This window comes from Fukomys damarensis, unplaced genomic scaffold (assembly GCF_012274545.1).
Source record: "Fukomys damarensis isolate Sample0158 unplaced genomic scaffold, DMR_v1.0_HiC HiC_scaffold_25, whole genome shotgun sequence".
NCBI classification, from domain to species: Eukaryota; Metazoa; Chordata; class Mammalia; order Rodentia; family Bathyergidae; genus Fukomys; species Fukomys damarensis.
The window spans coordinates 32,969,072-32,991,939 of record NW_022900937.1 but is presented as its reverse complement, the minus strand read 5'-3'; the positions used below and the strand labels follow the sequence as shown (position 1 = coordinate 32,991,939).

The following is a 22,868-nucleotide window of genomic DNA, read 5'->3' as shown; positions in this document are numbered from 1 at the left end:
CCCCTGAGGTCTGGTGGGGAGTCTGGGCTGTCACTTGAAGTTTGAGATAGATGTCTTGATGAAGAAAACCCAGGCTTAGAGCTAAAGCTTTTTTGAGTTGTTTAATTAGATAGGAAAGTTAAATGCGTGCCATAAATGAAATTGCCAAGGATGAAAGTGAAGATTCTGAAAAGAATTTTGGGAAAATCTTAATTCGGAGAGGAGGAGGGTAGAAAGAATCACTTGACAATCATGGAGAGAATCACCTGAGACAGAGGAGAACAGAGAGTAAAGAGCAGTGGAAGGACCAAGCTGATCAAATACCACAGGAAGAACAAAGCAGAACGAGAAAATACTCCTGGGTTTGGTAGATTTGGGTGGCTTTTGAGAAAATAATTTTAGTAAGAGTAGTAGCAGAAGGTAGATAAAATATGTTAATTTTTAGATTATAGTCACGATAAAAAAAATTCAGAATTATTTGAAATTGGCATTTGTTTTAAGGGAAGTATTTTAAAATCCATTTAAAATGTCTTCTCAGCAGAGAATCCAAGTTTTCCAGATATAAAGAAAGCAAGCTGACAAAATAATTCTGCCCTGAATTTTTGTTTTAATGAAGGGGGCTTTCGAATGGGTCCATTTTAAGGGGTAGTAACTGCCATGAATTATGTGTAATCTTACCACCGCTTTATAACTGTTCCCAAAAGGTAGTTTCACCTCAGGAAAAGCTTCCAATTGACCTTAGCCTTTGGGGTGACTGTGAGTTAATGGGACACAGACACCCCTTATTAAAGGGCCACATAGGTGGCCCAAGCGTGGGACCTACTTGGGGGCATAGGAAGATTCATCAAGCAGCTTTTCAGCTTCCTTCCCATCCAGTAGCTTGGTACTCTGAGTTCTGGAGAAACCCCAGGCTCACAGAGCTAACAGGGCAGGACTCCAGTTCTGGGCCTTCCAAAGTCAGGTGGGAAGGATCCCTGGTGTCACCTCTCTGGGTTCCTCTGAGCAGGTGCTGAGGATTTCCCCTCTACACCCTCTTCTTTTCCCCCATCCAGGTACCTTGTACCTTGTCATTGCTGACAAGGTCTGACTCAATTTCCAATCTGTTTCTAGTCCATAGCCATGGCTAGGCCCCACACCGCTCCCTTCTGACACTCGGGGATTTGTTAGAGAAGTCAATACACTTGAATATTTACTGCTTTATTTTGACTTTGGATTCCACCTGAAGGGTCAGTGGTACCCACCTGACAGGAAATGGGCACTTTCACAACTGCTTAGTCCCTCTGCCTGGTGGGCTCTGCCAGGGTGACAGGCCATGCCCAGCATATGGCCATGACCACTTGCTCTCTTCACTGCCATCCAGATGCCAGATCCTTCAAAGAGGCCATATTGAGAGCCCTGACACCAGGCCATGATAAAGTAAGAATGGCATGTGGTATTGAGCACCTTCCTAGTCAGAGCCTCTTAGAGAGTAGGCAGACAAGATCACTATAATTTCTAGGGCTTCTATAAAAAGCTACAGATAGACTCAAACAGTACATGGCTACTCCACATGGTTCTGGAGTCAGAAGACCAAGATCCTGGTGAGGAATGCATTGTCCCAGGTCTCTCTCCAACTGCCTATTCCCAGGAGTCTTTGGCATTCCTTGATCTGAAGGATATCTTCCATTCTCTGCCTGGACCTGCATGTGGCTTTCTGCCTGTGTATGTGCGTCCACATTTCCCTTTTGTGAGAACATCCACCATATTGGAATATGGTGGATACTTCAGTATGACCTCATTTAATTATATCTGAATTAGTCTTGGTTCGTTTGTACAGCTATAACAAAATATCTGACACTGGAGAATTTATTAGAACTGATTAGAAGGCTGCATCCTCTGAGGGCAGGAGAAGCCCTGTATCCTCACAAGACAGAGGAAGGAAGCTAAAGGAGCTGCACTTTGTGACCAAGCCATCTCCCAGATGCCCCACCTCTCTATCCCATCATTTTGGTGATTAGGTCCCACTATGAGTTTCAAAGAGAACATCACGTTCAAACCATAGCAGTCTCTATCCTAAATTAAGGTCATGTTCTGAGTTACTGGAGTTTGGACTTCAAAGTAAGAATTTCTGAAACACAAATTCAACCCATGACAATTATGTTGGGTAAAGCATAACACTGGTCATTTCTTGAGCAATATGGACAGCTAACCCAGTGTGTCTCCGAGATGTTTGCCTTTGGAGCTGGTGGAAAACATTACCCAATTTTAAGTCTGATGAGTGGATCTTGGCTGTGAATGACACTTGATACATTGGCCTCCAAGTACTGGTGGCCATTTCCTGGGTAGTAGTGGTACTTTAAGATGGAATTCGATCGGTATTTACTCCCAAGTGAGCAGATAATTTATCTTTTACCATATTTGACCAAGTAAAGTATATCAAGTTGCAGGCCGAAAAATAATTATTTTGAGGTAGGTAAAAATGAAGTGACAATCATCACATTGTGTCGTTTTCTGATCCCAGAGAAGGTCTGAGAGGTTAACAGTTGGAAAAGAAGAGAATGGAAGTATCTCTTGATATCTGCTCTGTCGTTGTGTAATAGTTGAGTTGGTTCCCATTTACTCAAACACGATTCCCAATTAGTGCTACGGCAGTGTGCATCTGCTAAGAAAGAACTACTCTCCCAGAAAGCAAGGCATGTTTCAGTTTGTGTAGGAAGACACTACCCAGCACGGAGGGGCACAGACCGTTTGTCATACCATGTGGATGTAGGTGCCAGAGCTCGCTGGGGCACCGTTTGCAGAAAGAGTGCCACTTGTTCCCTGGCAGAAATCCTCTCCCGATTTGGAAGGTATCCTACATAGTATGAGTAAACATGCGCCTGTGGGGTTGCCGGGTTAGAGTAAGGCCATATTGAGCCAACATTCTGAGGCAACTCCTTTGGCAACCAAAGACGATGCCAGCATGTTCAAAGGAAATGAAGACAGCTGCCGGAAAGTCTTCCTTGCATGCACAGCTCTGAGGGTCTTAGTCCATCCTACACGGGCTTACGCTCCGCCCATGTTTGGAACTGCTACATATTTTCATGAATGTCCATTGTGTGTGGCAATAGAGGCCTAGTCAGAGCAGGATCTCCGTGGACTTACACACTTAGTGAATGCAAACCTAAGTCACGCTCCTTCCCCTCCCCAAGCGTCTGAGGATCAGTCGGGTCTCGAAATGTGTCCCCAGCTACTGGTGCTCCCCACCATCTCTTTTCCAGATGAAACCTGCAAAGCCAGGCAGTGGGGGTCTGTTTATAAATAAATTCTAACTCTTGCTCCCCTCGTTAAAGTCCTATAATGAGCTCTGCACACTCAAAATAAACTCTGGGCCCCATACTAGGGCATCGGAAGCCCAAGTGGGCACAACCAGACATGTTCTTCATCCCCATCCCAGGATGCCCACTCCCCACACTCTGCAAGCCCCATCCATGACCCCTCTGTACCCCTCTACTACCCTTCACCTGTGAGCTCTGGGCTTGCTGGGTCTTTAGTATGGAAATGCCTGTGCTGGCTTCCCACTGACCTGCTCCTGCCAGTGGGACCCAAATGCCTCTTCTTGTCTTAGTTCCTTTCTCACTGCTGGGACCAAATCCCCAACAACCACAATTTACAGGAGGAGAGGTTTATCTGGGACCATGGTTTTAGAGGTTTCAATCCATACTCTGGCTTCAAGGCAGAAACAGCATGGCCGAGGGGCAGAGCAGAGGAGAGCTGCTCACATCATGGCAGTCAGGAAGCAGAGAGAAGGGTAGAGCCGGGGAGAGAGGGAGAGAGAGACAAGCTTCCATGTCTCAGCCCAGTGACTCGGCTCTCAGGACCAAGCCCTCCCTTCTAACAGCACATTCAGCTATGATCTCCCATGATCCAGTCACCTTTGACCCATGAGACATTCTGGGTTGAACATTCTAGATTTAACCATAACACACCCTTAGAAAGCCTTTCATCTGGGCCACACGGTCATCCCTTCTCAAGGGATGCTCTGAGGATACAGCCTTCCCAGGGCTCCACTGCTGTGCTAGGGGAAGCTGACCAGTGCAGGAGCCCTTAGGCTGGGAGGGGCCTCCCGGGGCAGCAGCACTGCACTAACTGGAGCTGTGCTAACCAGTAGGGTTCCCATTCTCCCTCGGCGCCAAATAAACTTGAGGTGATTGAAGATGTACATTTTTTAAATCCAGTATTATTTTGGAGAGGAGGAGGTACAGTATATCATTATTTTGGAGATAATGTTATTTTATCAGGAGATACGGATTTGGAGAAAAGTCCTCGATTATGTCTTCACCTCGGAGTAGAAAAAGCCTTAGATACAGAATGAAAAGTAGGCTGCGTGGAACTGGAGTGATGGCACACGCCTTCGTCCCAGCACTTGGGATGATGTGGCAAGTTTAGATTTTGGGAGACAAAAGAAACTAAAACTCACTTGAAGAGGTGGAGAAACCAAGCTTTATTGAGCCAGCTGCCCCGGAGGAGTTTAAACACTCCAGGTTCTGAGCCCTGAGCACTGGGGGGGAGGAGGTTTTAAATTTTAGTTTAAGTCAGAATGGGCCAGGGGTGAGTGGAGCAGAATTTTTCAGAAGCAGAAGTTTAGCAGGTTGTTATGTACTGAGGCTGGGGGATTGGTACAGAGCAAAAGTTAGCAGGAATATTACGGTCACAGGCAAGTACAAGACATTCCTTACTGGGAGGGGTCGCGTCGTAGGGGTGCGGCACCTGCTTGTAGCAGAAACCAAAACGTTTGGGATCTCAGGATTGGGGATTTAATTTTGCTGTAATAGGGAGGCTGAGACAAGGAGGATCACTGCAAGTTCAAGGCCAGCCTGGGCTACATACAGAGTTCAAGGCTAGCCTGGAAAACAGTAAGATCCTGCTTCAAAAAAATGTAGTATGTATTTTTAAAAGGCTGATGAATATAACTATATCAGAGTATAAAATTTTGGCACCAGAAAAGCACATGAGCAAAGCTAAGAAACCATTGATAAGCTGGGGGAGGAACTATTTGCTGCATGCATACTGTGAAAAGATTAAATATGCAAAATGGGTACTTGTATAAACAGTGTAATCAGAGGGTGACAGGTACTGTAGCAAAGTCCTAGAGAAGGACAGAGGAGCTAGCAGAGGCAGCACGCTCAGACGCAAGTCACCACAGGCGTGGGCCTTGGAGTGTGACAGCATCGAGGACCATCGAGAGCACAGATGGCCAGAGGTCACGGGACATACAGCAGGACCAATGGAAGAGTTCACTTTGTGGCGGGAAGATGGGAAGGCTGGCCAGAAGGCATTGCAGTGTCTGACCTCACGACCCCACACGTGTGCGCGTGGTCACTTAACATCAGTGCGCTTAGGTCAGATAGAATGTACGCACCAAATACTCCTTCCTTCCCGCGAGATGCAGGGGTGAAGAGCATTCCCTAGCCTGGAAGCCAGCAGAGCCTGCAGTGCTGGACCGGGGGTGACGGCACCACCAAGTTGCACCCTTCTCTCCTCCTAGCAGTACCGCTGTCTGGCACGTGTACCTTATCCAAGTGAGGGGATAACCGATGCAGAGCCCTCCCAGGAGGTGCCGTGTCTCTCTGGAACTGGGCACCAAGCAGCCATCTTTTCTACCCTCTGTACAAACATCAGGACAGAGAGAAGCTCTCTGCCAGGACAGCGAGACGGGAGGCTCTGGGAATTTCTGGTCCTACTCGGGCCTCTTTCCTACCTCTGGGGGTTTTGAAAGACAAATACTGGCTCATTAACCCTGCAGGTGTACATTGCAGTGCAGAAGCTTATGGCGGAGGGCTGGGGATTTAGCTCAAGCGTTCCGCCACCTGCTTTGCAAGCTGAAGAATCTAAGTTCAATCCCCGGTACCAAAAAAATGAAAGCGTATGGCGGAAGAGCAAGTAGGATAAAGTGCCACAGAGTGGGCACAGGGAGCAGAGAGGTGGCCACTGAGGACCCTGATGAGGGCACAAAGTTTCCTTACATGGGAGGATTGAGTCCAGCACGGTGGCCATAGCAATACTCTGTGTGCTTCAAAATTGCTTTTAAAGGTTTCGACGCCCTCCCCACGAAAAAGAAATGGGGGTGGAGTGAGGTGAGTTTGATGGAACCGTCCTACAATGTATATGTAGATCAAAACATCACACTGAACCCCGCAAATGCACACAGTCATAATCTTGTTGATTCAAAATCAATTTGTTTGAAAAGGCCAAACTTTCTGTCTATCTAATGAAAGCCCCAGTATGAGATCAACATCACAATCTTTCTGGCCTGGAGATTTCGTTCCACGAAAATGATATTCGCCTTGTGTCACTGTGTTTCCCCAGTGCTGCCTGTGAGTTCCTCATGGAAAATAGGCTGTGCAAAGACATACGTGGGGAGGAGTCAGCCCGACTCAGAGCACGGGTGCTGTGTACAGGCACAAGCGACAGACGTCTGCCTTCCTTAGATTAATGTGTTCTCGGTGCTGGTGCTTGGAGAAGATGGCACGTGGACTCTTTGGGTTTGCAAAACTTTGAAGAGTACACAATAAATAAATAAATGTGCAGCTGCCACCCAGGATCAGAGCGTTGTGCAGCGGAGAGAACTGGGAACACAGCAGGTCTCCATGTTCGATGGGCTCTAGCAGGCCTCACACAACACCTGCTGTGCTGTGATCCACTTTGCTCCTCAGAGGGACCAGCATTGGCGATTTCATCCAAAGTCAGCCTGGAGAGGGACACTCGGACGTCACTGTTTAGACTGCGTCCCCTCCCTCCACCCTTCATTCCCTTTCTCCGGAGAAGCACCAGTCCTGCCTCGGGAGGAAAGTGCAGGCACAAGGTGTCGTGCTGGCCTTGGTGAGACATCCAGAAGGAAGCTGGACTCTCATTCGCAGCCACAGCACCTGGGCACAAAGTGACATCAGCCAGTAGCCCACCAGTTCCAGTTCTTGATCAGTGCTCAACCAGGGCCACTGAACTTTGCCCTTTGCTAAAGCATAAATAAGCTGAAAAGAAAAATTACGGTCAAAGTCTTCCTGGTGTAGCAGCCGCCCTCAGTCCTTCTGAATGCGACACTATTCTTAAATAATCCAAACGAAGTTTGGGATCCTAGAATTAGCAAAGAAGCATGGGCAACTTTTATTTTTGGAAGACCCAATGTTTTCCAAAGTATGCTCTGTAGAATCTTTATCCTACAGTTGTTTAAACTCATGCTGCATTTTAAAAAAATAGTTTAGTTGTCAGTTATGCTCAGAATGTCAGCAGAGCACATTTCTTGTTTCTACTGAAGGAGTTTTTAGGGTCTTTAAGAGTCTGTGTGTGTCATAATTTCTAAGAGGAGAATGGATTGCGGCCCTTTATACATGTGTTTGTTTGAGTGTGCAACTTGTGACGCGGTGATTTGTGGAATGACTTCGGAAAATGCACATAGGAATTCGAGGGAGTTCTGATTTGTGCTACTTGGGCTTATATCATTCCTGAAAAGTCGGTTCCAAGCCAAGTCCCACAACTTTCCTAGAACACAGCCGGCTGCGGAGAAGGGGTGCTGGTATCAGAATTCTGCTTTCTAGTAGCAGGACAGTTCCTACAGCTTCCTACTTATGGAGCTATAAGCATGTAAGTCAGTAGTATATATTTTAAGCATAGCATGCATATAAAACACGGCACACAATATTTTCACTCTTATTTATGTCCTCTGTAAAAAGTCCTACCTCTAGAGAGTTTTTACAAAAAAAGTTTTTGCAAAACTCTCTGGTATTAATAGATGAGCATTATTAAGACAAGGAGACTAGTAAGTTCATCTCCCTTTTTACTTAGAATTTGATATTCACCAGAATATTTATTCAGTGTTTGAGGGTCATCTCAAAACCAGTAATATTGTCTTCACCAGTACTGGCTTAGGAATGCAACTTAACAATGGTAGGGAAAGTTTGGAGGCCAAAAAGTGCCTATTCCAAAATTGCACCCCATGTGATAGGTGTTAACATCTGCATTTATTTCGTGCTAGTATTTTCTCGTTTCCATCGTGAGTTTTGGTTATATTCATATTACAAATATAACTTTGCAAGCTCTTCAAAATTACCACATCAGCACTTACAGGCTGCCCCGGAGTCTTCATAGATATGATTTGTTTTATTTGAGGAAGAAAGACGCGTCTTTGGGGCACCAGATGTATGCTGGGTATTTTGTTCATTCCCTTGCTTAATACATGGAACCAACTAACAGGGAGGTGTTGTTATCCCTGCATCTCAGGGGTGGTCTGGACTCAAACGCGCAAGTAAAGGCCGGGAGATTCTGCAGGGACCAGGCCTGCATCTCAGAGCTTCTCGGTCCTATAAAGTCATCCCGGGGTATGGGTTTTCCACCTAACACACTTACCTGCCCTGCATTTAGGTTATTTGGTTTTAACACAGTCTCGCTGTAATTTTCAGCCTACAATTCACTGTGTAGCCCAGTGGCAATAGGCACTGGCCCCAAACTTGTGGCAATCCTCCTGCCTCAGCCTCCCGAATGATGGGATCACATCATGCACCACCACTCCCAGCTCCCCAGTTCAGGTCTTTAAGTTGTATTCAGTTCTCCCCTCTCATGAATAACCTCTGCAAAGCTGAGAAAACAGAGATGCTGCAGGGAAAAAAGTGTCTTCAGGTGGATTCTGGAGCCACTGGCTTCCCCTGTGCAGGAGGAGGTTGCCACAGGTCCCTCTGGAGTGACCTTCAGTGCCAAGTCCCGGGAGTCCATGAATAAAACAATACCCAGGCCTCTCTCCACCCAGGTACGCAGAAGCTGCCATCTGTTGGGGGCCTCTGGACTCGATTATTAGCAAACCTTCAACATTGCCCCCTTGAAACTGAAATTCAAGCAGGTAGATGCTTTTAATTGCCATCTGTGAGGTGAAACCCACACCAAGAGGACAAGGATCCTGTTTAATTAGCCATGTCCTGGCTGGCTGGTGTCAAAACACCAGGGCTGAGAGATTGACAGGGAGTCCAGACACCCGGTGTCCGTGATGGCTCCTTCTCCGTGCTTCCTGATTCCATGTGATCTGAATAAATGCGGATGTGTGTGGACATGTGGACAGCTCTCTCAGGGATCCTTCTGCTGTTTCCTGGCCAGCTTCTCTCAGACTCTTGGTCCTAAGTAGCATTTCCACCCCTATAGAGCCCTGCTTTTAACCATGTTCCTCCTCCCTCCAGAAGCTGTCCCTATCGTGCAGAGCCCAGCTAGCCAGGGACACTGGGTTCACGTGTGACCCCTGAGGCAGTTCCAGCTAGGAAGCACCTGACCATAGCCCCCAGGAGCCACAGAGCAGATATCAGCTGTGCTCAGGGCTTCAAAAGGCAGGAGGAAGGAGATCCCTGCTCATGAGCCTGATTCTCAGTCACCCGGGCCTCTGTCCCCTGCCCCTGCATCTTCGTACCTCTCCTGTGCACCTGCACCAGGCATCTGTGTGGTGCTATCCCCTCTTGCCTGGGTGCTAAGCTCCTGGGGGCAGTGACTTCTCTGGCTCTGACACAGCTGTTCTCTCCAGAACCTGAGCACCACCACCCGGCATGCAGAGTCACAGGCTCAGCTGCAGTGAGCCCTGGTGCTCACCTCCCACCAGATCTCTGCACAGCCAGGAGCCATAGCCTGTGAGGGTCCCCAGGCTGTGATGGGCTCTGACCTTGCAGGGGCCACAGACAGGGAACTGCTTCAAATGACAGTGTGAGACAGATACGGGCCTGTGGCTGTGTAAGAGGCTCCCCTGCCTGCACCTGTCCAGCCATCACCTGCTCGCTTTCTTTCCTTTCTCCGGAACAGTGATGAAGCCACAACAGCCATGACTGTTATTGATTTTGCAGGGAACACAGTGCCCATGTGGCATTTGGCAGCCTTAGCTGTGCTATGCACTCAACCCAATGGTACTGATAGGTCCTATTTACCGTCGAGCAGGTGCAGGCCCAGAGATGGTGATACCGTCCTGGGCACCCAACCGCCCTCCACTCGGCCTCCTTATCTTTAAAGCGCAATGACAGATTGTGAGAAGGGCCCTCCTGGCGTGCTGGCTTTGTGTGACTGTGACATGCGGGGAAACATCCGGCTGTACACACTTATCTCTCCTCAGCACTACCACTGAAACCGTACTGAATGCCCAGGGGCCTGGAGTTTCCTGGAGGAGCCTTTGGTGGCAGCATCCATTCTCGTGATCGGGACCATCCTCCGTCGTGTGCAGACAGGCTATGAAGGGCCGTGACAGCACACGCGGTCCCTCAGCGTGGATGTGCCCCCCACAGGGAGAGACTGCATTGTAAATCAGGACCATCAGAGCCTTAAAGCGTGATTCTGACAGCTGTGCACACTGAGGCATCCTACAGCCCCTGTCCAAAGCTCTTTATTTATGGTAGTGGAGGAGTTTTTTTGTTTGTTGTTTTGTTTTGTTTTTTGAGACAGGGTCTCACTACGTAATCTAGACTGGCCTCAAACTCATTCTGCAACCTGGACTGGCCTCAAACTCTCGGGGATCCTCCTGCCTCAGTCTCACCCCTGTTGCTTGCTCCTCCTCCTCCCCGGGATTCGGGTCCAAATGCCCTTAGGACCTCCCAGCATGGACACTTGCTGGCCAGCCACCCTGGCTGGGTCCTGAGTGCATCTCCTCTGCCTCCTGGAGCTTAGACAACAGGGTGAAGTCTGTGGGTGGGGTATAAACAGGAATGAGGCAGGAGCCTACCATGCACCCAGGCCACATGCCGGCTGCCCACCATCCCAAGGCCAGGAGTGGCCAGCGGAAGAGGACAGAGACCTCCTGGCATCCTCGGCCACCTCCCAGCCCCTCCTCAGCCTCTGTCTGCAGGTCGCTGCGCCGTGCCGCACTCCCTTCCTTCTGTTAGCAGTGAGGGTGGATTATCATGTTTACCCAGAGCTCCGGGCTGCTGTGAGCATTAATTAAATCACTGTTTGGAGGAACCCGGAGACGCCCCTAGAGGTGGCTCAGAAGTATGGGGCCTGATTATTAAAGTATTAAATCCCCACTCTGCTGCTCAATTGGAGCAGCTCACCGCTCCCCAGCTGCTTGGAAGAAAACAGGATTCCTACACATCCCACCCCAGGGTGGGAGTGGAAGCATCGCTGCTCCTGCTCTCGCATGTGCTCATTTTCATTTAGGAGGTGCAGCAGGGCTGTGGCCTGGGCCTGCTTACAGCTAGGTGTTATTTACTAGGCCGTTTGGTTCAGAGAGAAAAGGCACGGCATCAAATACCTGGGCGGAGATGTACGATCTGACCTGTGGACCCACCCCCTCCACCAGCCACCCATCCAGCAGGGTTGTCGCCTTCCTTAAGAGACTCGTCCTTTCTCCTTGAGCGCTTTAATTGAGCCAACAGGAATAGGTGGGTTCCCTGCAGGGCATCACAGCAGTGGCCCAGGGTTTCTCCGGAGACAACCTGGTCCCTGACGGATGATGACCCTCTGCATGAGAGACAGGAATGGGGCTCAGAAAGCGAGGGCCAGTTCACTGGAAGATCCTGAGTGTCCCTCAGGGTATCTTAGGAGTATTTTTAACATATTGAGATATAATTCACATACCATAAAGTTCACCCATAGAAATTATTCAGTCGGTTTTAGTACATTCACAGATATACACAAGTATCTCCCATGCATTTTAGAACATTTCATCACCTCAGAAAGAAATCCCACACCCTTGCGAGGCATGGTGGCACCACCTATAATCCCAGCACTCTGAAGGCTGAGGCAGGAGGATCGCTGATAGTTTGAGATCACCTGGGGCTACATAAAGAGCTCAAAACCAGCCTGGGCTAATGTAAAAACCCTGTCTCAAAAAACAAAAAAGTCCCACTTTTTAGCCAATGAGCCCCTAATTGTCCCACTCCTCTGGCCCTAATCAACCATTGATATACCTTCTGTCTACACATTTTTTTATTCCAGAAAGTTCCTATAAAGGTGATCTTATAATATGTGATCTTTGGGACTGAACCTCCCTTAGCATATTGTCAAGTTTGCAATCCATAAAAGTTGGGATTTATAACAGTTGTCAGTACTTCCTACCTTCTTGAGGTCGAGTAATATTCCACTCATCTGTTGAGAAAACTGCCAACTGATCCAACATGTTGGCTGTTATTAGTGCTGGGATGAGTGTCCTATACCTGTGTTTGTGTGGACAGTTTCCCACTTCTTACCTGGGAGTAACATTGCTGGACAGTGCTGTAACTCTTTGTTTAATCAGTAGGGCACTGCCAGATTGTTTTCCAAAAGGGCTTTGCCATGTCGAATTCCCACCAGCAGTACATAAGGACCTTCCTTTCTCTACATCTTCAGGGATTCTCACTACCTACCCACCATCTGATTTCTGGTATCTCAGCCACTTTCCAATCCCTGAGACATAATACCCACCACCCAAAGCTTAAAGCAGGAGAGGTTTATTTTGGCTCACCGTTTCTAGTGGGGTGGGGTCAGTCCATGGTCCGCTGGCCCCAAGGCAAGAACATCATGGCAGAAGGGCTTAGAGGAAGACAGCTGCTCATGTCATGGCAGCCAGGAAGGAGAGAGAGAAGGGAGGAGCTGAGGACAAGAACACGCCCTTCCAGGTCACACCCCAGTGACCTCCTCCAACCAAACCCCTCCTCCTACAGCACATTCACCCCTGAACTCATCTATGGATAGATTCACTGATGAATATAGACCTTGGTGATCCAATCACCTTTCACGTAACATGAGACTTTGGTGGGACGTGTTTGTTAGATATAAACCATAAAATGTGGCTTCTGCTCATCCTGGTGGGTGTCTGGTGATACCTCATTCCACTTTTTATCTATATTTCTCTGGTGACCAAGGGATATGAGCATTTTTCATGTGCTTATTGGTAGCTTGTATAACTTACTCGGAGAATTGTCTGTTTATACCTTTGCCATTTTTATTTAGGCTACTTGTCTTTTCATTATTGAGTTGTAAGAATGTTGTATGTATTTTGGATAGAAGTCCCTTAATCAGTACATGATTTGTAAATATGTTCTCTTCTTCCATATTTGCCATTTTCATGGTATATTTGTAGCATAAATTTTTTTCAGTTATAAAGTCCACTTTGTTTTTTCTTTTGTTGCTTAATGTTGGTGTCCTATCTAAGAATCTTTTGCAGAGTCCAAAGTTATGAAAGTTTACTCCTCTGTTTTCTTCTAAGATTTTGTTTTAGCTTTTACACTTGGGCCTTCAATCTGACCTGAATTTACTTTTGCACGTGGTGTGAGATATGAGTACAAATTCATTCACTGACGTGGGATTACCCGTTTGTCCCATGCTTGTCAAAAAGATCATTCCCCCTCCCCCGCCACCCTGAAGCCCTGGTGAAGTTGGCAGACAGCAGCCATGCAGGCTTATTTCTGGACCATTGATCCTCTTCCGTGGATGCGAATGTCTGCCCTTGCACGATGCCAACTCTGCCTCAATCACTGTCGCTTTAGAGTGAGCTCTTAAACCAGGCAGTGTGAATCCCCCAACTTTACTTTTTATGACTTTTGTTGTGGGCGTGGCTTCAGAATCTGAGGGGTTGCAGGGTTAGCACATAGCAGCGCTAGACCTCCCTCGCTCCTTCTGTGACAGGACATTCCTGGGAGGAGTCACTGAGCCATTGCTGCGAGGGCCCAACAAAGGAGGCTATGTCCAGGAATGCCACAACTTGACCCAGCACAGTGGACCCATGAGTTCAAGGCTGGCCACTAGCAGAGAGGCCTCCTCATTGGTCCTGACATGTGGTGGTGATATGCAGTGGACCCTCCTCTGCAGCCACACACAGCACATTGGCATAGACAGGCTGAGCCTGCAGCCTGCAGCCAGCTCAGCCCTCCTAGCCTGAGATGCTTCCGGTACCTTAAGCAGAGCATCCAGCTCTTTGAATGCCCCTGCCCAAGTGGCCATGAGGGAGATGCTGTGAACAGCCAGCTGCCTGCGCTCCTCTCCTCCCCCACTTCTGCCCAGAGAAACCAAGAAGTGCGAGGCAAGAGGACCCCAGGGTCACCAGCCTGGCATGGTCCCTGCAGAAGAGACAGGTGAGCACAGAGGAAGGTGTTTATAGGCAATGCCACCCCAGAAGATGACCAGGGACAGAGCCAAGAGCCAGGGACGGCCCAGCCAGGTCTCCTGGGTGAAATGAGGCTGAGAAGGAAGAGAAAGGACTAGCACTCATACACACCTAAAGCCCACAAAGTCCAGAATCCAAGAAGAAGGGATCATCAGGACAGGCATGGCAGTGGCCATCTGGGAGGACCCCTGTCACTCTGGACACCCTCCACTTGTGCACCCACATGGTCACCAGGAACACGTGAGAATGTCCATTTTCCCAAAAGCAAATACGTAGAAAGGGATTAGATCTGTGGTCTTGCTGGCCTGAGATGAGTTTCCTAAGAGGAATTCCTGCCACTGACTTAACTTTTTAAAGAAGTGGACCAAGAAAGCTGGCTGCCGAGGCCCAGTGTTGGGCTGTCCCTCTCTTGCCTAGCAGGGGTCAGGCCACTGGGCCTGGCCTCATTCCTTTCTGTGCCCTCTTCAGATTTAATTCCGTGAACAGGCAGATTCCAGGCAGGGCATTTGCTCCATCTCCTTAGGTTTTCCTGTTCTTCTGTGTCTCTGTGTTCTTAAGAAGTCTTTTCTCAATAGTTTATTATTAATAGAATTTAAAAATGTAAATGAGCAGGCTTTAGATGACAATTTTAATCAATAGGAATATCAAGTTAAGTTTTGGGGTTTTTTTTTACGTTTCTTGGTATATTTTACGTATATAGTACAGTTACTTTCATCATTGAGATCTTGTACCCTTACATGACTTATCTTGGTCTTATTTTTCCCCATACCCCAGCCCTCCCTTCACCCCCTCTTTCCTTCCCTGTTTATAAAGACATTGTTTTCACATGGCCAGGGATTTAGCTTAGTTGTTCTGTCACCTGCCTCACAAGCGCAAGGTCCTGAGTTTGATCCCTGGTACCAAAAGAAAAAGAAAGAAAGAAAGACATTGTTTCCATGTTTTTCCTTTTTACATATTTTTTCTTTTCCCTTTTTCCCTTTCCCCTACCCCTCCCACTTCCTCTACTCTTTTAGACCTTTTCTTCCTATTATACAATATCAATTATACATTTTGATCCTTATTTACGCTTTTAGTTTTTCACACCAGAGAAGCTATTCGGTATTTCCACATGTGTCTTAATTTCACTTAAGTGTGATTTATGTTAAGATGCTAAAAAGCCAGGCATGGTGGTACATGCTTATAATCCCAAGAGTGGACTCCGGAGGCTGAGGCAGGAGGATCATCATGAATTAGAGGCCAGCCTGGGCTACATTGTGAGTTCAAGGTCAGCCTGAGCTACACAGTGAGATTCCGTCTCAAAAAAAGAAATAAGAATAATTTATGCCAAGAGTAAGCACTACCATAATTAATAGTTTATCAGTCATCAATGCATCATTTTATTGTTTAACTTTAAATATTTTATTTGTATGTATTTCTCAATCATATTATCAACACTCAGTTGAATATTTTCTGGTAGCAAAATACTTTTTATAGCTATAATTTTCAAAGGAATTTACCAAAACAAGTACATATCATAGCATCAGAACTGAATGTACTAAGGCAAAAACTTGTTTTAATTTTTGTCTTAAAAGATAATATGTTTTCTTCATGTGTTTATTATTTGGGGGTAAATTTAATGACAGGCGTGAATTTTTCTATTTTACTTAAGCATACTTTCTTAATGTCCTTTTTCTCTTCTGTTCTTTCATATTTCTGATTTTTCTTTGTATCCAAAATTATTTTTCTGCATGTATAAGAGTTCTACTGTGCTGATCCTAACTTCTTTCTTTTAACTTGATTTGAAATTGTCTAGCCATATCTATCTTGTTTCATATTGAGCTACTAGAGTCTCGCAAAGAGCAAACAAGGGAGTCATCAATAAATATTGGCTGAATTAATTAGTAGTACTCATAGCTAGGCAGCCAGTGTTCTTGTATCCAGGGTTACTGCTTATTTATATGATCACATTTATAAATAAGAGCCCAAAAGTCAGAGACATTCTTTATTTTAATATATTGGTGATAATAATATCACTACCTACTTCAATTCTTGGGCACTTAACAATAAACTAGAAACTTCTTGTGCATTTTCTAGTTTAGAAATTGAAAATTCTAGAAAAGTAATGCTTATAAAACAACAAGTTGAAGTCATGAGGTAGTATGTGGTCTTACTATAATAGTTCAGTTTTTCTTAAATCATTTAAACACTAAACCTTTTACTGGTGGGTTGGCTCCTTGATAGCATTTATTATTCCCATCAATTGGAACTGGAATCCTCTTTCCCAGGTCAATGAGAATATTTTCTTTTCTTTCCTGATTTCCTTCCTTCCTTTCTTTTTCCTTCTGTCCCTCCCTCACATCCTCCTTTTCCCCCTACTTCCTTCTTTCCTTGACATCCAACCCACAAGCCCACACCAGCCAAGGACCAGGCACAACACGTAAGATGCAAAGACGAGTGGAAACTGTCCCTGCTGTGGGGTCCTGCAGGGTCCAGAGGATGGTGCCTTGGACCCACAAAGAGAAATTATTCCAGCCAAAGGCAAGACAGTTTTGATCACCAAAGTCAAGTCGAATTGGGAAAAAAAAATCATCTGTGGCCTAACCTGTTCCTCTGCCAGATGTCTGGTTTCAGATCTGTGTTCCATGTTACTATGTCCTTGAGAAAATATGCACATGCAAAGACTTGATTACTGTCTGTGGATGAAAGCGTCCCTCCAGGAAGAGCCAGTTTATATGAAGGGTTTATAGCTCATTTTCTAACAACCAACAAAAGTTGACAAGGAAAATTCATTTCCAGGCCAAGAGAAAGGGCTGCTAGTTTTGGAGGAAATGACAGCAATCACTCCCTGGCCTTCTTGTTTAACTCAACCATCAAGGAAGCTGAAAGGACCCCAGCTCTTTTCTGTGTTAAGCTGGGTGGTGGAAATGCAGATGTGAAGTGTGCTGCCTCCCCAGGCATCTTCTCTGGGATTTTCTGTCTCAACCTCTAGACTTCCAATGCCAGCAAACCACAGGGTAGGAGGCTTGGACTGCCTGGGATGAGTGAACAGTGGACATCTGTGGGAACTGTCAAGGACCAGCATTCAATGCCTGCATCTAGGAAGGACCACAAAGAGCTCAGATTCCTGTCCCCAATCTCAGCCCTCTCCTCTCTTCCAGGGCAGTGTGAACAGGCTTGTCTCCTTGAGAGAAGGACTTGCCCTGCAGGTTTATGTCCCAGTCCTGGCTCTCCTGTCAATGGCTGGAGCGCTTCACACACCCTTTCTGAGTGTTTCCTGTTCATAAAACTAGGATGAAGTTTGACTGCTGGCTGCATGACACAATAGGCAAGAAAATGCTCCAAAGACTCTTCTAGTCCTATACACTTTGGGAAGTCTAGTGCTGTAGCTCTGAAGTCCCTGAAAAAAATCATGGGCTAGATGACATTCACAGTCAGTGTGGATGCCTTGTGTGGGCTGATCTGCCTCGATCAGAGGAAGGTGGAGCTATGGCGGTGCTTGGAGACCCTCAGTCCACGTGAGCCTTCTTGAGGGAGCAGCACATTAGACTTGCTAGGCAGGATAAACCAGGAAAGAACCTTTCGCAGAGCCCAAGTTCAGGCCTGGAGTGCAGGAAGAATCAACACTCTGTCCAGATAGCAGAGAGATGCCTGGTTCCTGGAAGAAACACGGCATCTTGTGGACAGTTACAGTACCATACTGTCCACTGTAACCATGACACACATATATGCTTGTATTGGTCAGTTTTTCAATTGCTGGACACAATACCAGAGATTCACATCTTACAAGAGGAAAGGATTTTTTGCGATGGGGAGCCTCACAGTTTCAGGGGATTCAGTCCATGGTGGGCTAGATCTAAGGCAGGAGCATTTTAGTAGAAAGGTGTGGTAGAGCAAAGCTGCTTGGTTCATTGTGGCTGGGAAGCAGAACAGGGGAACAGAGCCAGAGAGGAAAGGGACAGGGGCCAGATAAAATCCTCTATGACCCACCCAGACTCACCCAGAAGAGTGCTTTACCAAACTCCAGGGCATCTGTTCCCTAATCCCATGAAGTTGACAGGTCAGGATTAAAGTCACAGTGCTTTATCTCGTCTTTCATGTTTTACAGATGGAGAAATCGAGGCACAGAGAAATCAAGTGACTTTGCCACAGTCACAAGCTGGGGAGGACCAGAGATAGAAGCTGAGAGCGCCCGGCTCTGGGCCTGCGTCCTGCCCACAGAGTCACGCTGCCTCCGTCCTCCGGAGAGAAGGCTCCTTGCAAGGTAAGGCCACCTGGTCTCCAGGGTGCAGTCACTGCACCGTGCTCAGGGACAGTCGCTCTGTGTGTGCAGAGAACCGAGCAGAGCTGGTCCAGACTGCCCTTCCCTGCGCAGCTTCCCTGTGCCAACACCTGGGCACCTGGCCCTCTCCAGCAAGTTCTGTGTGCTCCTTCTTCTGCTCACAGCAGCCCTGCTGTCCTCTGCGGAGCCCTCTGTCTCCCCATCCTCCCTTTCTCTGCCTGTCTCCTCTTCCTCTCAGAGGGCAGCGTACCCATGCTGGGATTTAGGCACAGAGAGAGACTTCTGTGTTCCTCTTTCCAAGCCTCTGTCCCTGGTCCCCCAGGGCTGCAGCCCTCAAGCCTTGACTTCCAAGGTCAAGGCACTGCCTTCCTCTTATAACTTCCCCAGAAGCCACCACCAGCTTCCAGAACACCACATCAGCTGCGGGTGGGAGGGGTTTGGGCATTGAGATCCCACCGCTGACATACACCACCCAGTCCTCCCAGCTCAGTGCCCTGTCCTTTCCCTGAACCATTTCAGAACATCCTCCCCTTTTTCTGCTCCACCAGGCATCTGTAGGTCTCTCCCTGTGGCTTAGGGAACCTTTCTAGGGACACCTTTCACCAGCTCTGCCATGCAGGGTGGGTGCCCCGAGTCAGAGGAGGTGACCCCTGGAAAGGGTGACCTGACACAGGACAGGGGCCGCCATGACAGTGAAGGACCACAGGTCACATCTGCACCCATGGGTTCTTTACAACATGCAACATGTACCCTGAGCATTCGCACCCACCTGGTCCTCACAGCAAGAGCACAGGAAGCGTGTACTTATTCTGTAGCTCGTGTCATGGGCATACCAAGGCTGGGAAGGCACAGAGCTGGGGCGGGGCCTCACTAATTCATGACTGTGTGATCCCCAAGCCTAGTGTCCTCTTGGGCCCACTCGTGCCCACCGATCACTCGGTGACCTTCAGGCCCCTTCTTTCCTGTGAGTTTCCCTGGGGCAGAACACACACACGATCTCAGATGACGAAAGCCTTCACCATGTGTACACACGACCTGCTCTGGCTCTTTTCTTCTTTATTCCTTTAGCATTTTCTTCCACCCTAAAAACTAAACAAAACAGTTTGGCAGAGAGAATTCTGTTGAACACAATAATAAACTAGAAAATTACTAGAAGAATAATTTCCAGTTCCTCTATACATGGAGAGGTCTGGGAACAATTTTGCACGTCAAGTGCATTTGAATTTGAATTTGGTTTATCAGTTTACCCCCAGACTTAAGTTGGGGAGACGTAAAGGTAGGAAATGCATGGCAAGGACAGACAGCTGCAGTGTCAGTGTGTCTTACGGGCCATCTGCTTGTGATCGCAGAGCTGAATGTGAAAATGCGCCAATCCAACATGAGATTTCTTTTAAAAGAAAGAAAACTCGGCAAAGGATGTGGATGAAAACTTCATAGGAGAGGAAATCCAAAGACCAATGTTTATAACAATGCTTGACCTCATTAGTGGCCAGGGAAGGACAAATTTAAATAAGAAAACTGTTTTTCTCAACAATAGGAAAATAATTTATACTTGTAAGGAGCAGGCAAGGGACAGAGGGGCATCACTTTAAGAAACAGCCCTAATCATGCATTATAAAACAGCCTGTGGAGTTTTCCTCTTTGTAGTACTGGGGATTGAACCCAGGGCCTTCACACTGAACCGTATCCTTTTTACCTTGTGAGACAGGGTCTCCCTGAGTCACCCAGGTACTAGACTTGAACTTGGGGTCCTCTGGCCTCAGCCCCTCCGATGGCTAGGATTGCTGATGTCTAGGCATGCACAACTTCCCCTGGAAGATTTTTATATTTTTAAGGATAAACTGATAATACCTTTTTACCAAACTCTTACGAAACTATGTGTGCCAGTTTGTAAGATACTTATTGCAGCCCACTTTTTGCAGTGAAAAAAAAAAAAAAAGTCGATGAAATACAACGACCTAAATGCCCATCCGTAGAGGAATGGAGGGAGTGGCTGATAAACTGTGCTGTGTATTCCCGGCAGGCTGAGGAATATTACTCAGCCACGCAGACCACAGGCATTGACCTCGGAGAGGGCTATGACTTCCTATAAGGGGAGAACAGCAAGTTTCAGGAAAGTTAGCATAGAGCAGAGCCTGCTTTCCACAGCAGGAAACACTCAGAGGAGAAGCCGCCTTGTTTGTTCCTTCTGTTTGGAGCTGAGCACGGCTGGTCTGTGGGTAAAGAAACACAAGGGAGGCAGAGATGGGAGCCGGGCCTGGCTGCCCGCTGTGCTGACCGAGCCATCCCAGGAGCACCCTTGACTCTGCTCCTCCTGACCTTGGAAAAGATGCTGACCTTGCTGCCTGGATGTTCAGTGGACAGCTGAAGGCCACCTGGTCCTGCAGCCAGAGAGCCTCACGGCGAGAGCCCGATGATGGTGTCACAGCCACCAACGTGATGGAGGACGTGGAGGAGGGCATCGTGAGGGTGCTGACAACAGGTCCAGGCGCAAAGAGGGTGCTGGCCAGGGAGATGGAAGGAAAGGGGGAAAGAAAACACCCACGTCGGAATGTGATAAGTGACTCCACCGGAAAAGGGTTAAAGAAAGAAGTCAAATGTGGCTTAAGGAAAGAATGTTCAAGTGGGAAAGAATGTTCAGTGGGAAAGAATGTTCAAGTAAATAATGACCAAGCGGTGTTGGGCTGATGCAAACCCAGAAGAAACTTTCTTACCCCCATGCCTGATAGAGACACTAACCAAACACTGAGGGAGCAGAGGAGAGAACAGGAAATACCAGTGAGCTAAGAAGAACAGAGGCTGGGGGAGACCCTAAAGTGGGCTTGGCACGAGACAGCGGGTATCTGGGGGGCGGCTGGGTCAAGGCTGAGGCTGGTCTGTTCCCTAGAGGGTGGAGCAGGGAGGGGGAGGAAGAAAGAGGGTGTGAGAGAGAGAGAGAGAGAGAGAGAGACCCTCCCAACAAGGAGAGGCCCAATGGGAATCAGGGTCAGTGATTGGTAGCATCCCATGCTTTTCCTGAGGGACGGGAACTGACCAGGCTTTGAGGATGGGGCAGATGGGTCCCTGGTGTTGTCCAAAGGGAGGATTCTAGCAGAGAATTCTGATGGGGTGGGTGGAGGGGGTGGAAATAGGATGCAGGACAGCGAAAGGAAAGAGAAGTGACTGGTGCTGAAAGGAACCGCAGGGGCCGACAGGGCCAGGGCGAGGGAGGAAGTGGGGCAGCTCATATCCCCTCTCTAGCAGGGAGGGACTTTGGACCGCATCCCTCGTCCTCTGTCAGCCTGTCTTCGTAAGCCTAGCCACACAGGGTACTGTGGGACAGCAGACAGACATCGCAAGAACTCGGTGTGGTGCGGTGCCACGAGCACCTAGTCCAAGCTGCAATTTGGGCCACAGCCCTAGACCAAAGAGACTTGAAGGGGATCTCCTGCCCGGAGAGGGGCAGCGGGCTGTGGAGTTAGAGACCCGCGGGTGGAGAGGCAGTCTTCTGTTGGGTGAGCGTCCACACTGCCCGGGGGTGACCCGGCTTCCACCCCATGCATGATGGCACTACAGCAGCCTGGTGTACATCCAGCGACCCAGATGCCCTCAAGCTTAAAGGACCGGGCATAGGCTGAGGTCCAGAGACAGCAAGCAGCCCACACAGTGAGCTAAGGCAGGCAGCACTTGCTTCTTTACATAACTTTGTCACAGTCCATGAATGGCACTGATGCCTAGTACTCCAAGGCTCCAACTGACTCTGCTGCTTAGAAGAGTGACACCTGCCCAGGACACCACATTCAAGGCACTGTCTCCTCCCAGCATCCCCGGAGATGCATAGGTGCCAGGACATGCAGGTGCAGAATTCAGAATGGAGGGGCTTTCCAGGGATGCATTGCTAGGAAGAGGCACAGGAAGGATGTGGCCCCGGGGCGACAGCCTCGGGACCCACCCTGCTGGGTGTCGCTGGCCGCAATACCCCAGAGCCGGTCTGGGCTTTGTCTTGTCTTATATAAGCATCTGTCTTCCTTGGCGACTTAGTGGCTATTTGAGGGTCTCCTATTTACTTTTAATAAGCAGTGAGGCACATTGAGGCACCGGGGACACAACCGTGTGTGTCCCTGGTGTGTGAGCTTGTAAATAGGTGCAGGGCCAGGCCAGGCAAGAAAGCTGTTTGTACTGTGGGCACAGGGCTGGGAGCTCCTGGGAGGCTGTCTTCCCCAGCCTCCTTGGTGAAGAGAAGAGGGGCGAGGACCCTGAAAGCCACACAAGCTGTGCACACTGGACAGAACCGTTTTGCCATGACCACACCATCGATCCTGCCAGAAACTGATTTGAAAAGTACCCAAAGGCCTAAAATCAGTGATTCCTGTTGTAGGCCATACTTGCCCAAGAAAACACAAACAATGGAGCTATACCTCAGCCCATTTTTGTTTTATTTTGAGATAGGATCTCACTAAGTTGCTCAGGTTAAGCTGGAACTTGTGATCCTCCTGCCTCAGCCCCCTAGAGTGCTAGGATTACAGGTGTGCATCACCACACCAGGCTTAGCCCACCCTTTTTTTTTTTTTGGTACCGGGATTTAAACTCGGGCCCTTT

The 22,868-nt window shown here is 48.1% G+C and overlaps 1 protein-coding gene across 16 annotated transcripts in view; it reads left to right on the top strand.

Annotated features, from left to right (window-relative positions):
• Window positions 1–22,868, top strand: part of Myt1l (myelin transcription factor 1 like) — a 382,656-nt gene that overhangs the window by 227,740 nt on the left and 132,048 nt on the right. For all 16 annotated transcript variants that reach the window (XM_010629088.3, XM_010629085.2, XM_033756162.1 and 13 more), the window contains exon 5: window positions 18,117–18,272. The gene's annotated coding sequence lies outside the window, so the exon portion shown is untranslated. The remainder of the gene's footprint in view (window positions 1–18,116; window positions 18,273–22,868) is intronic.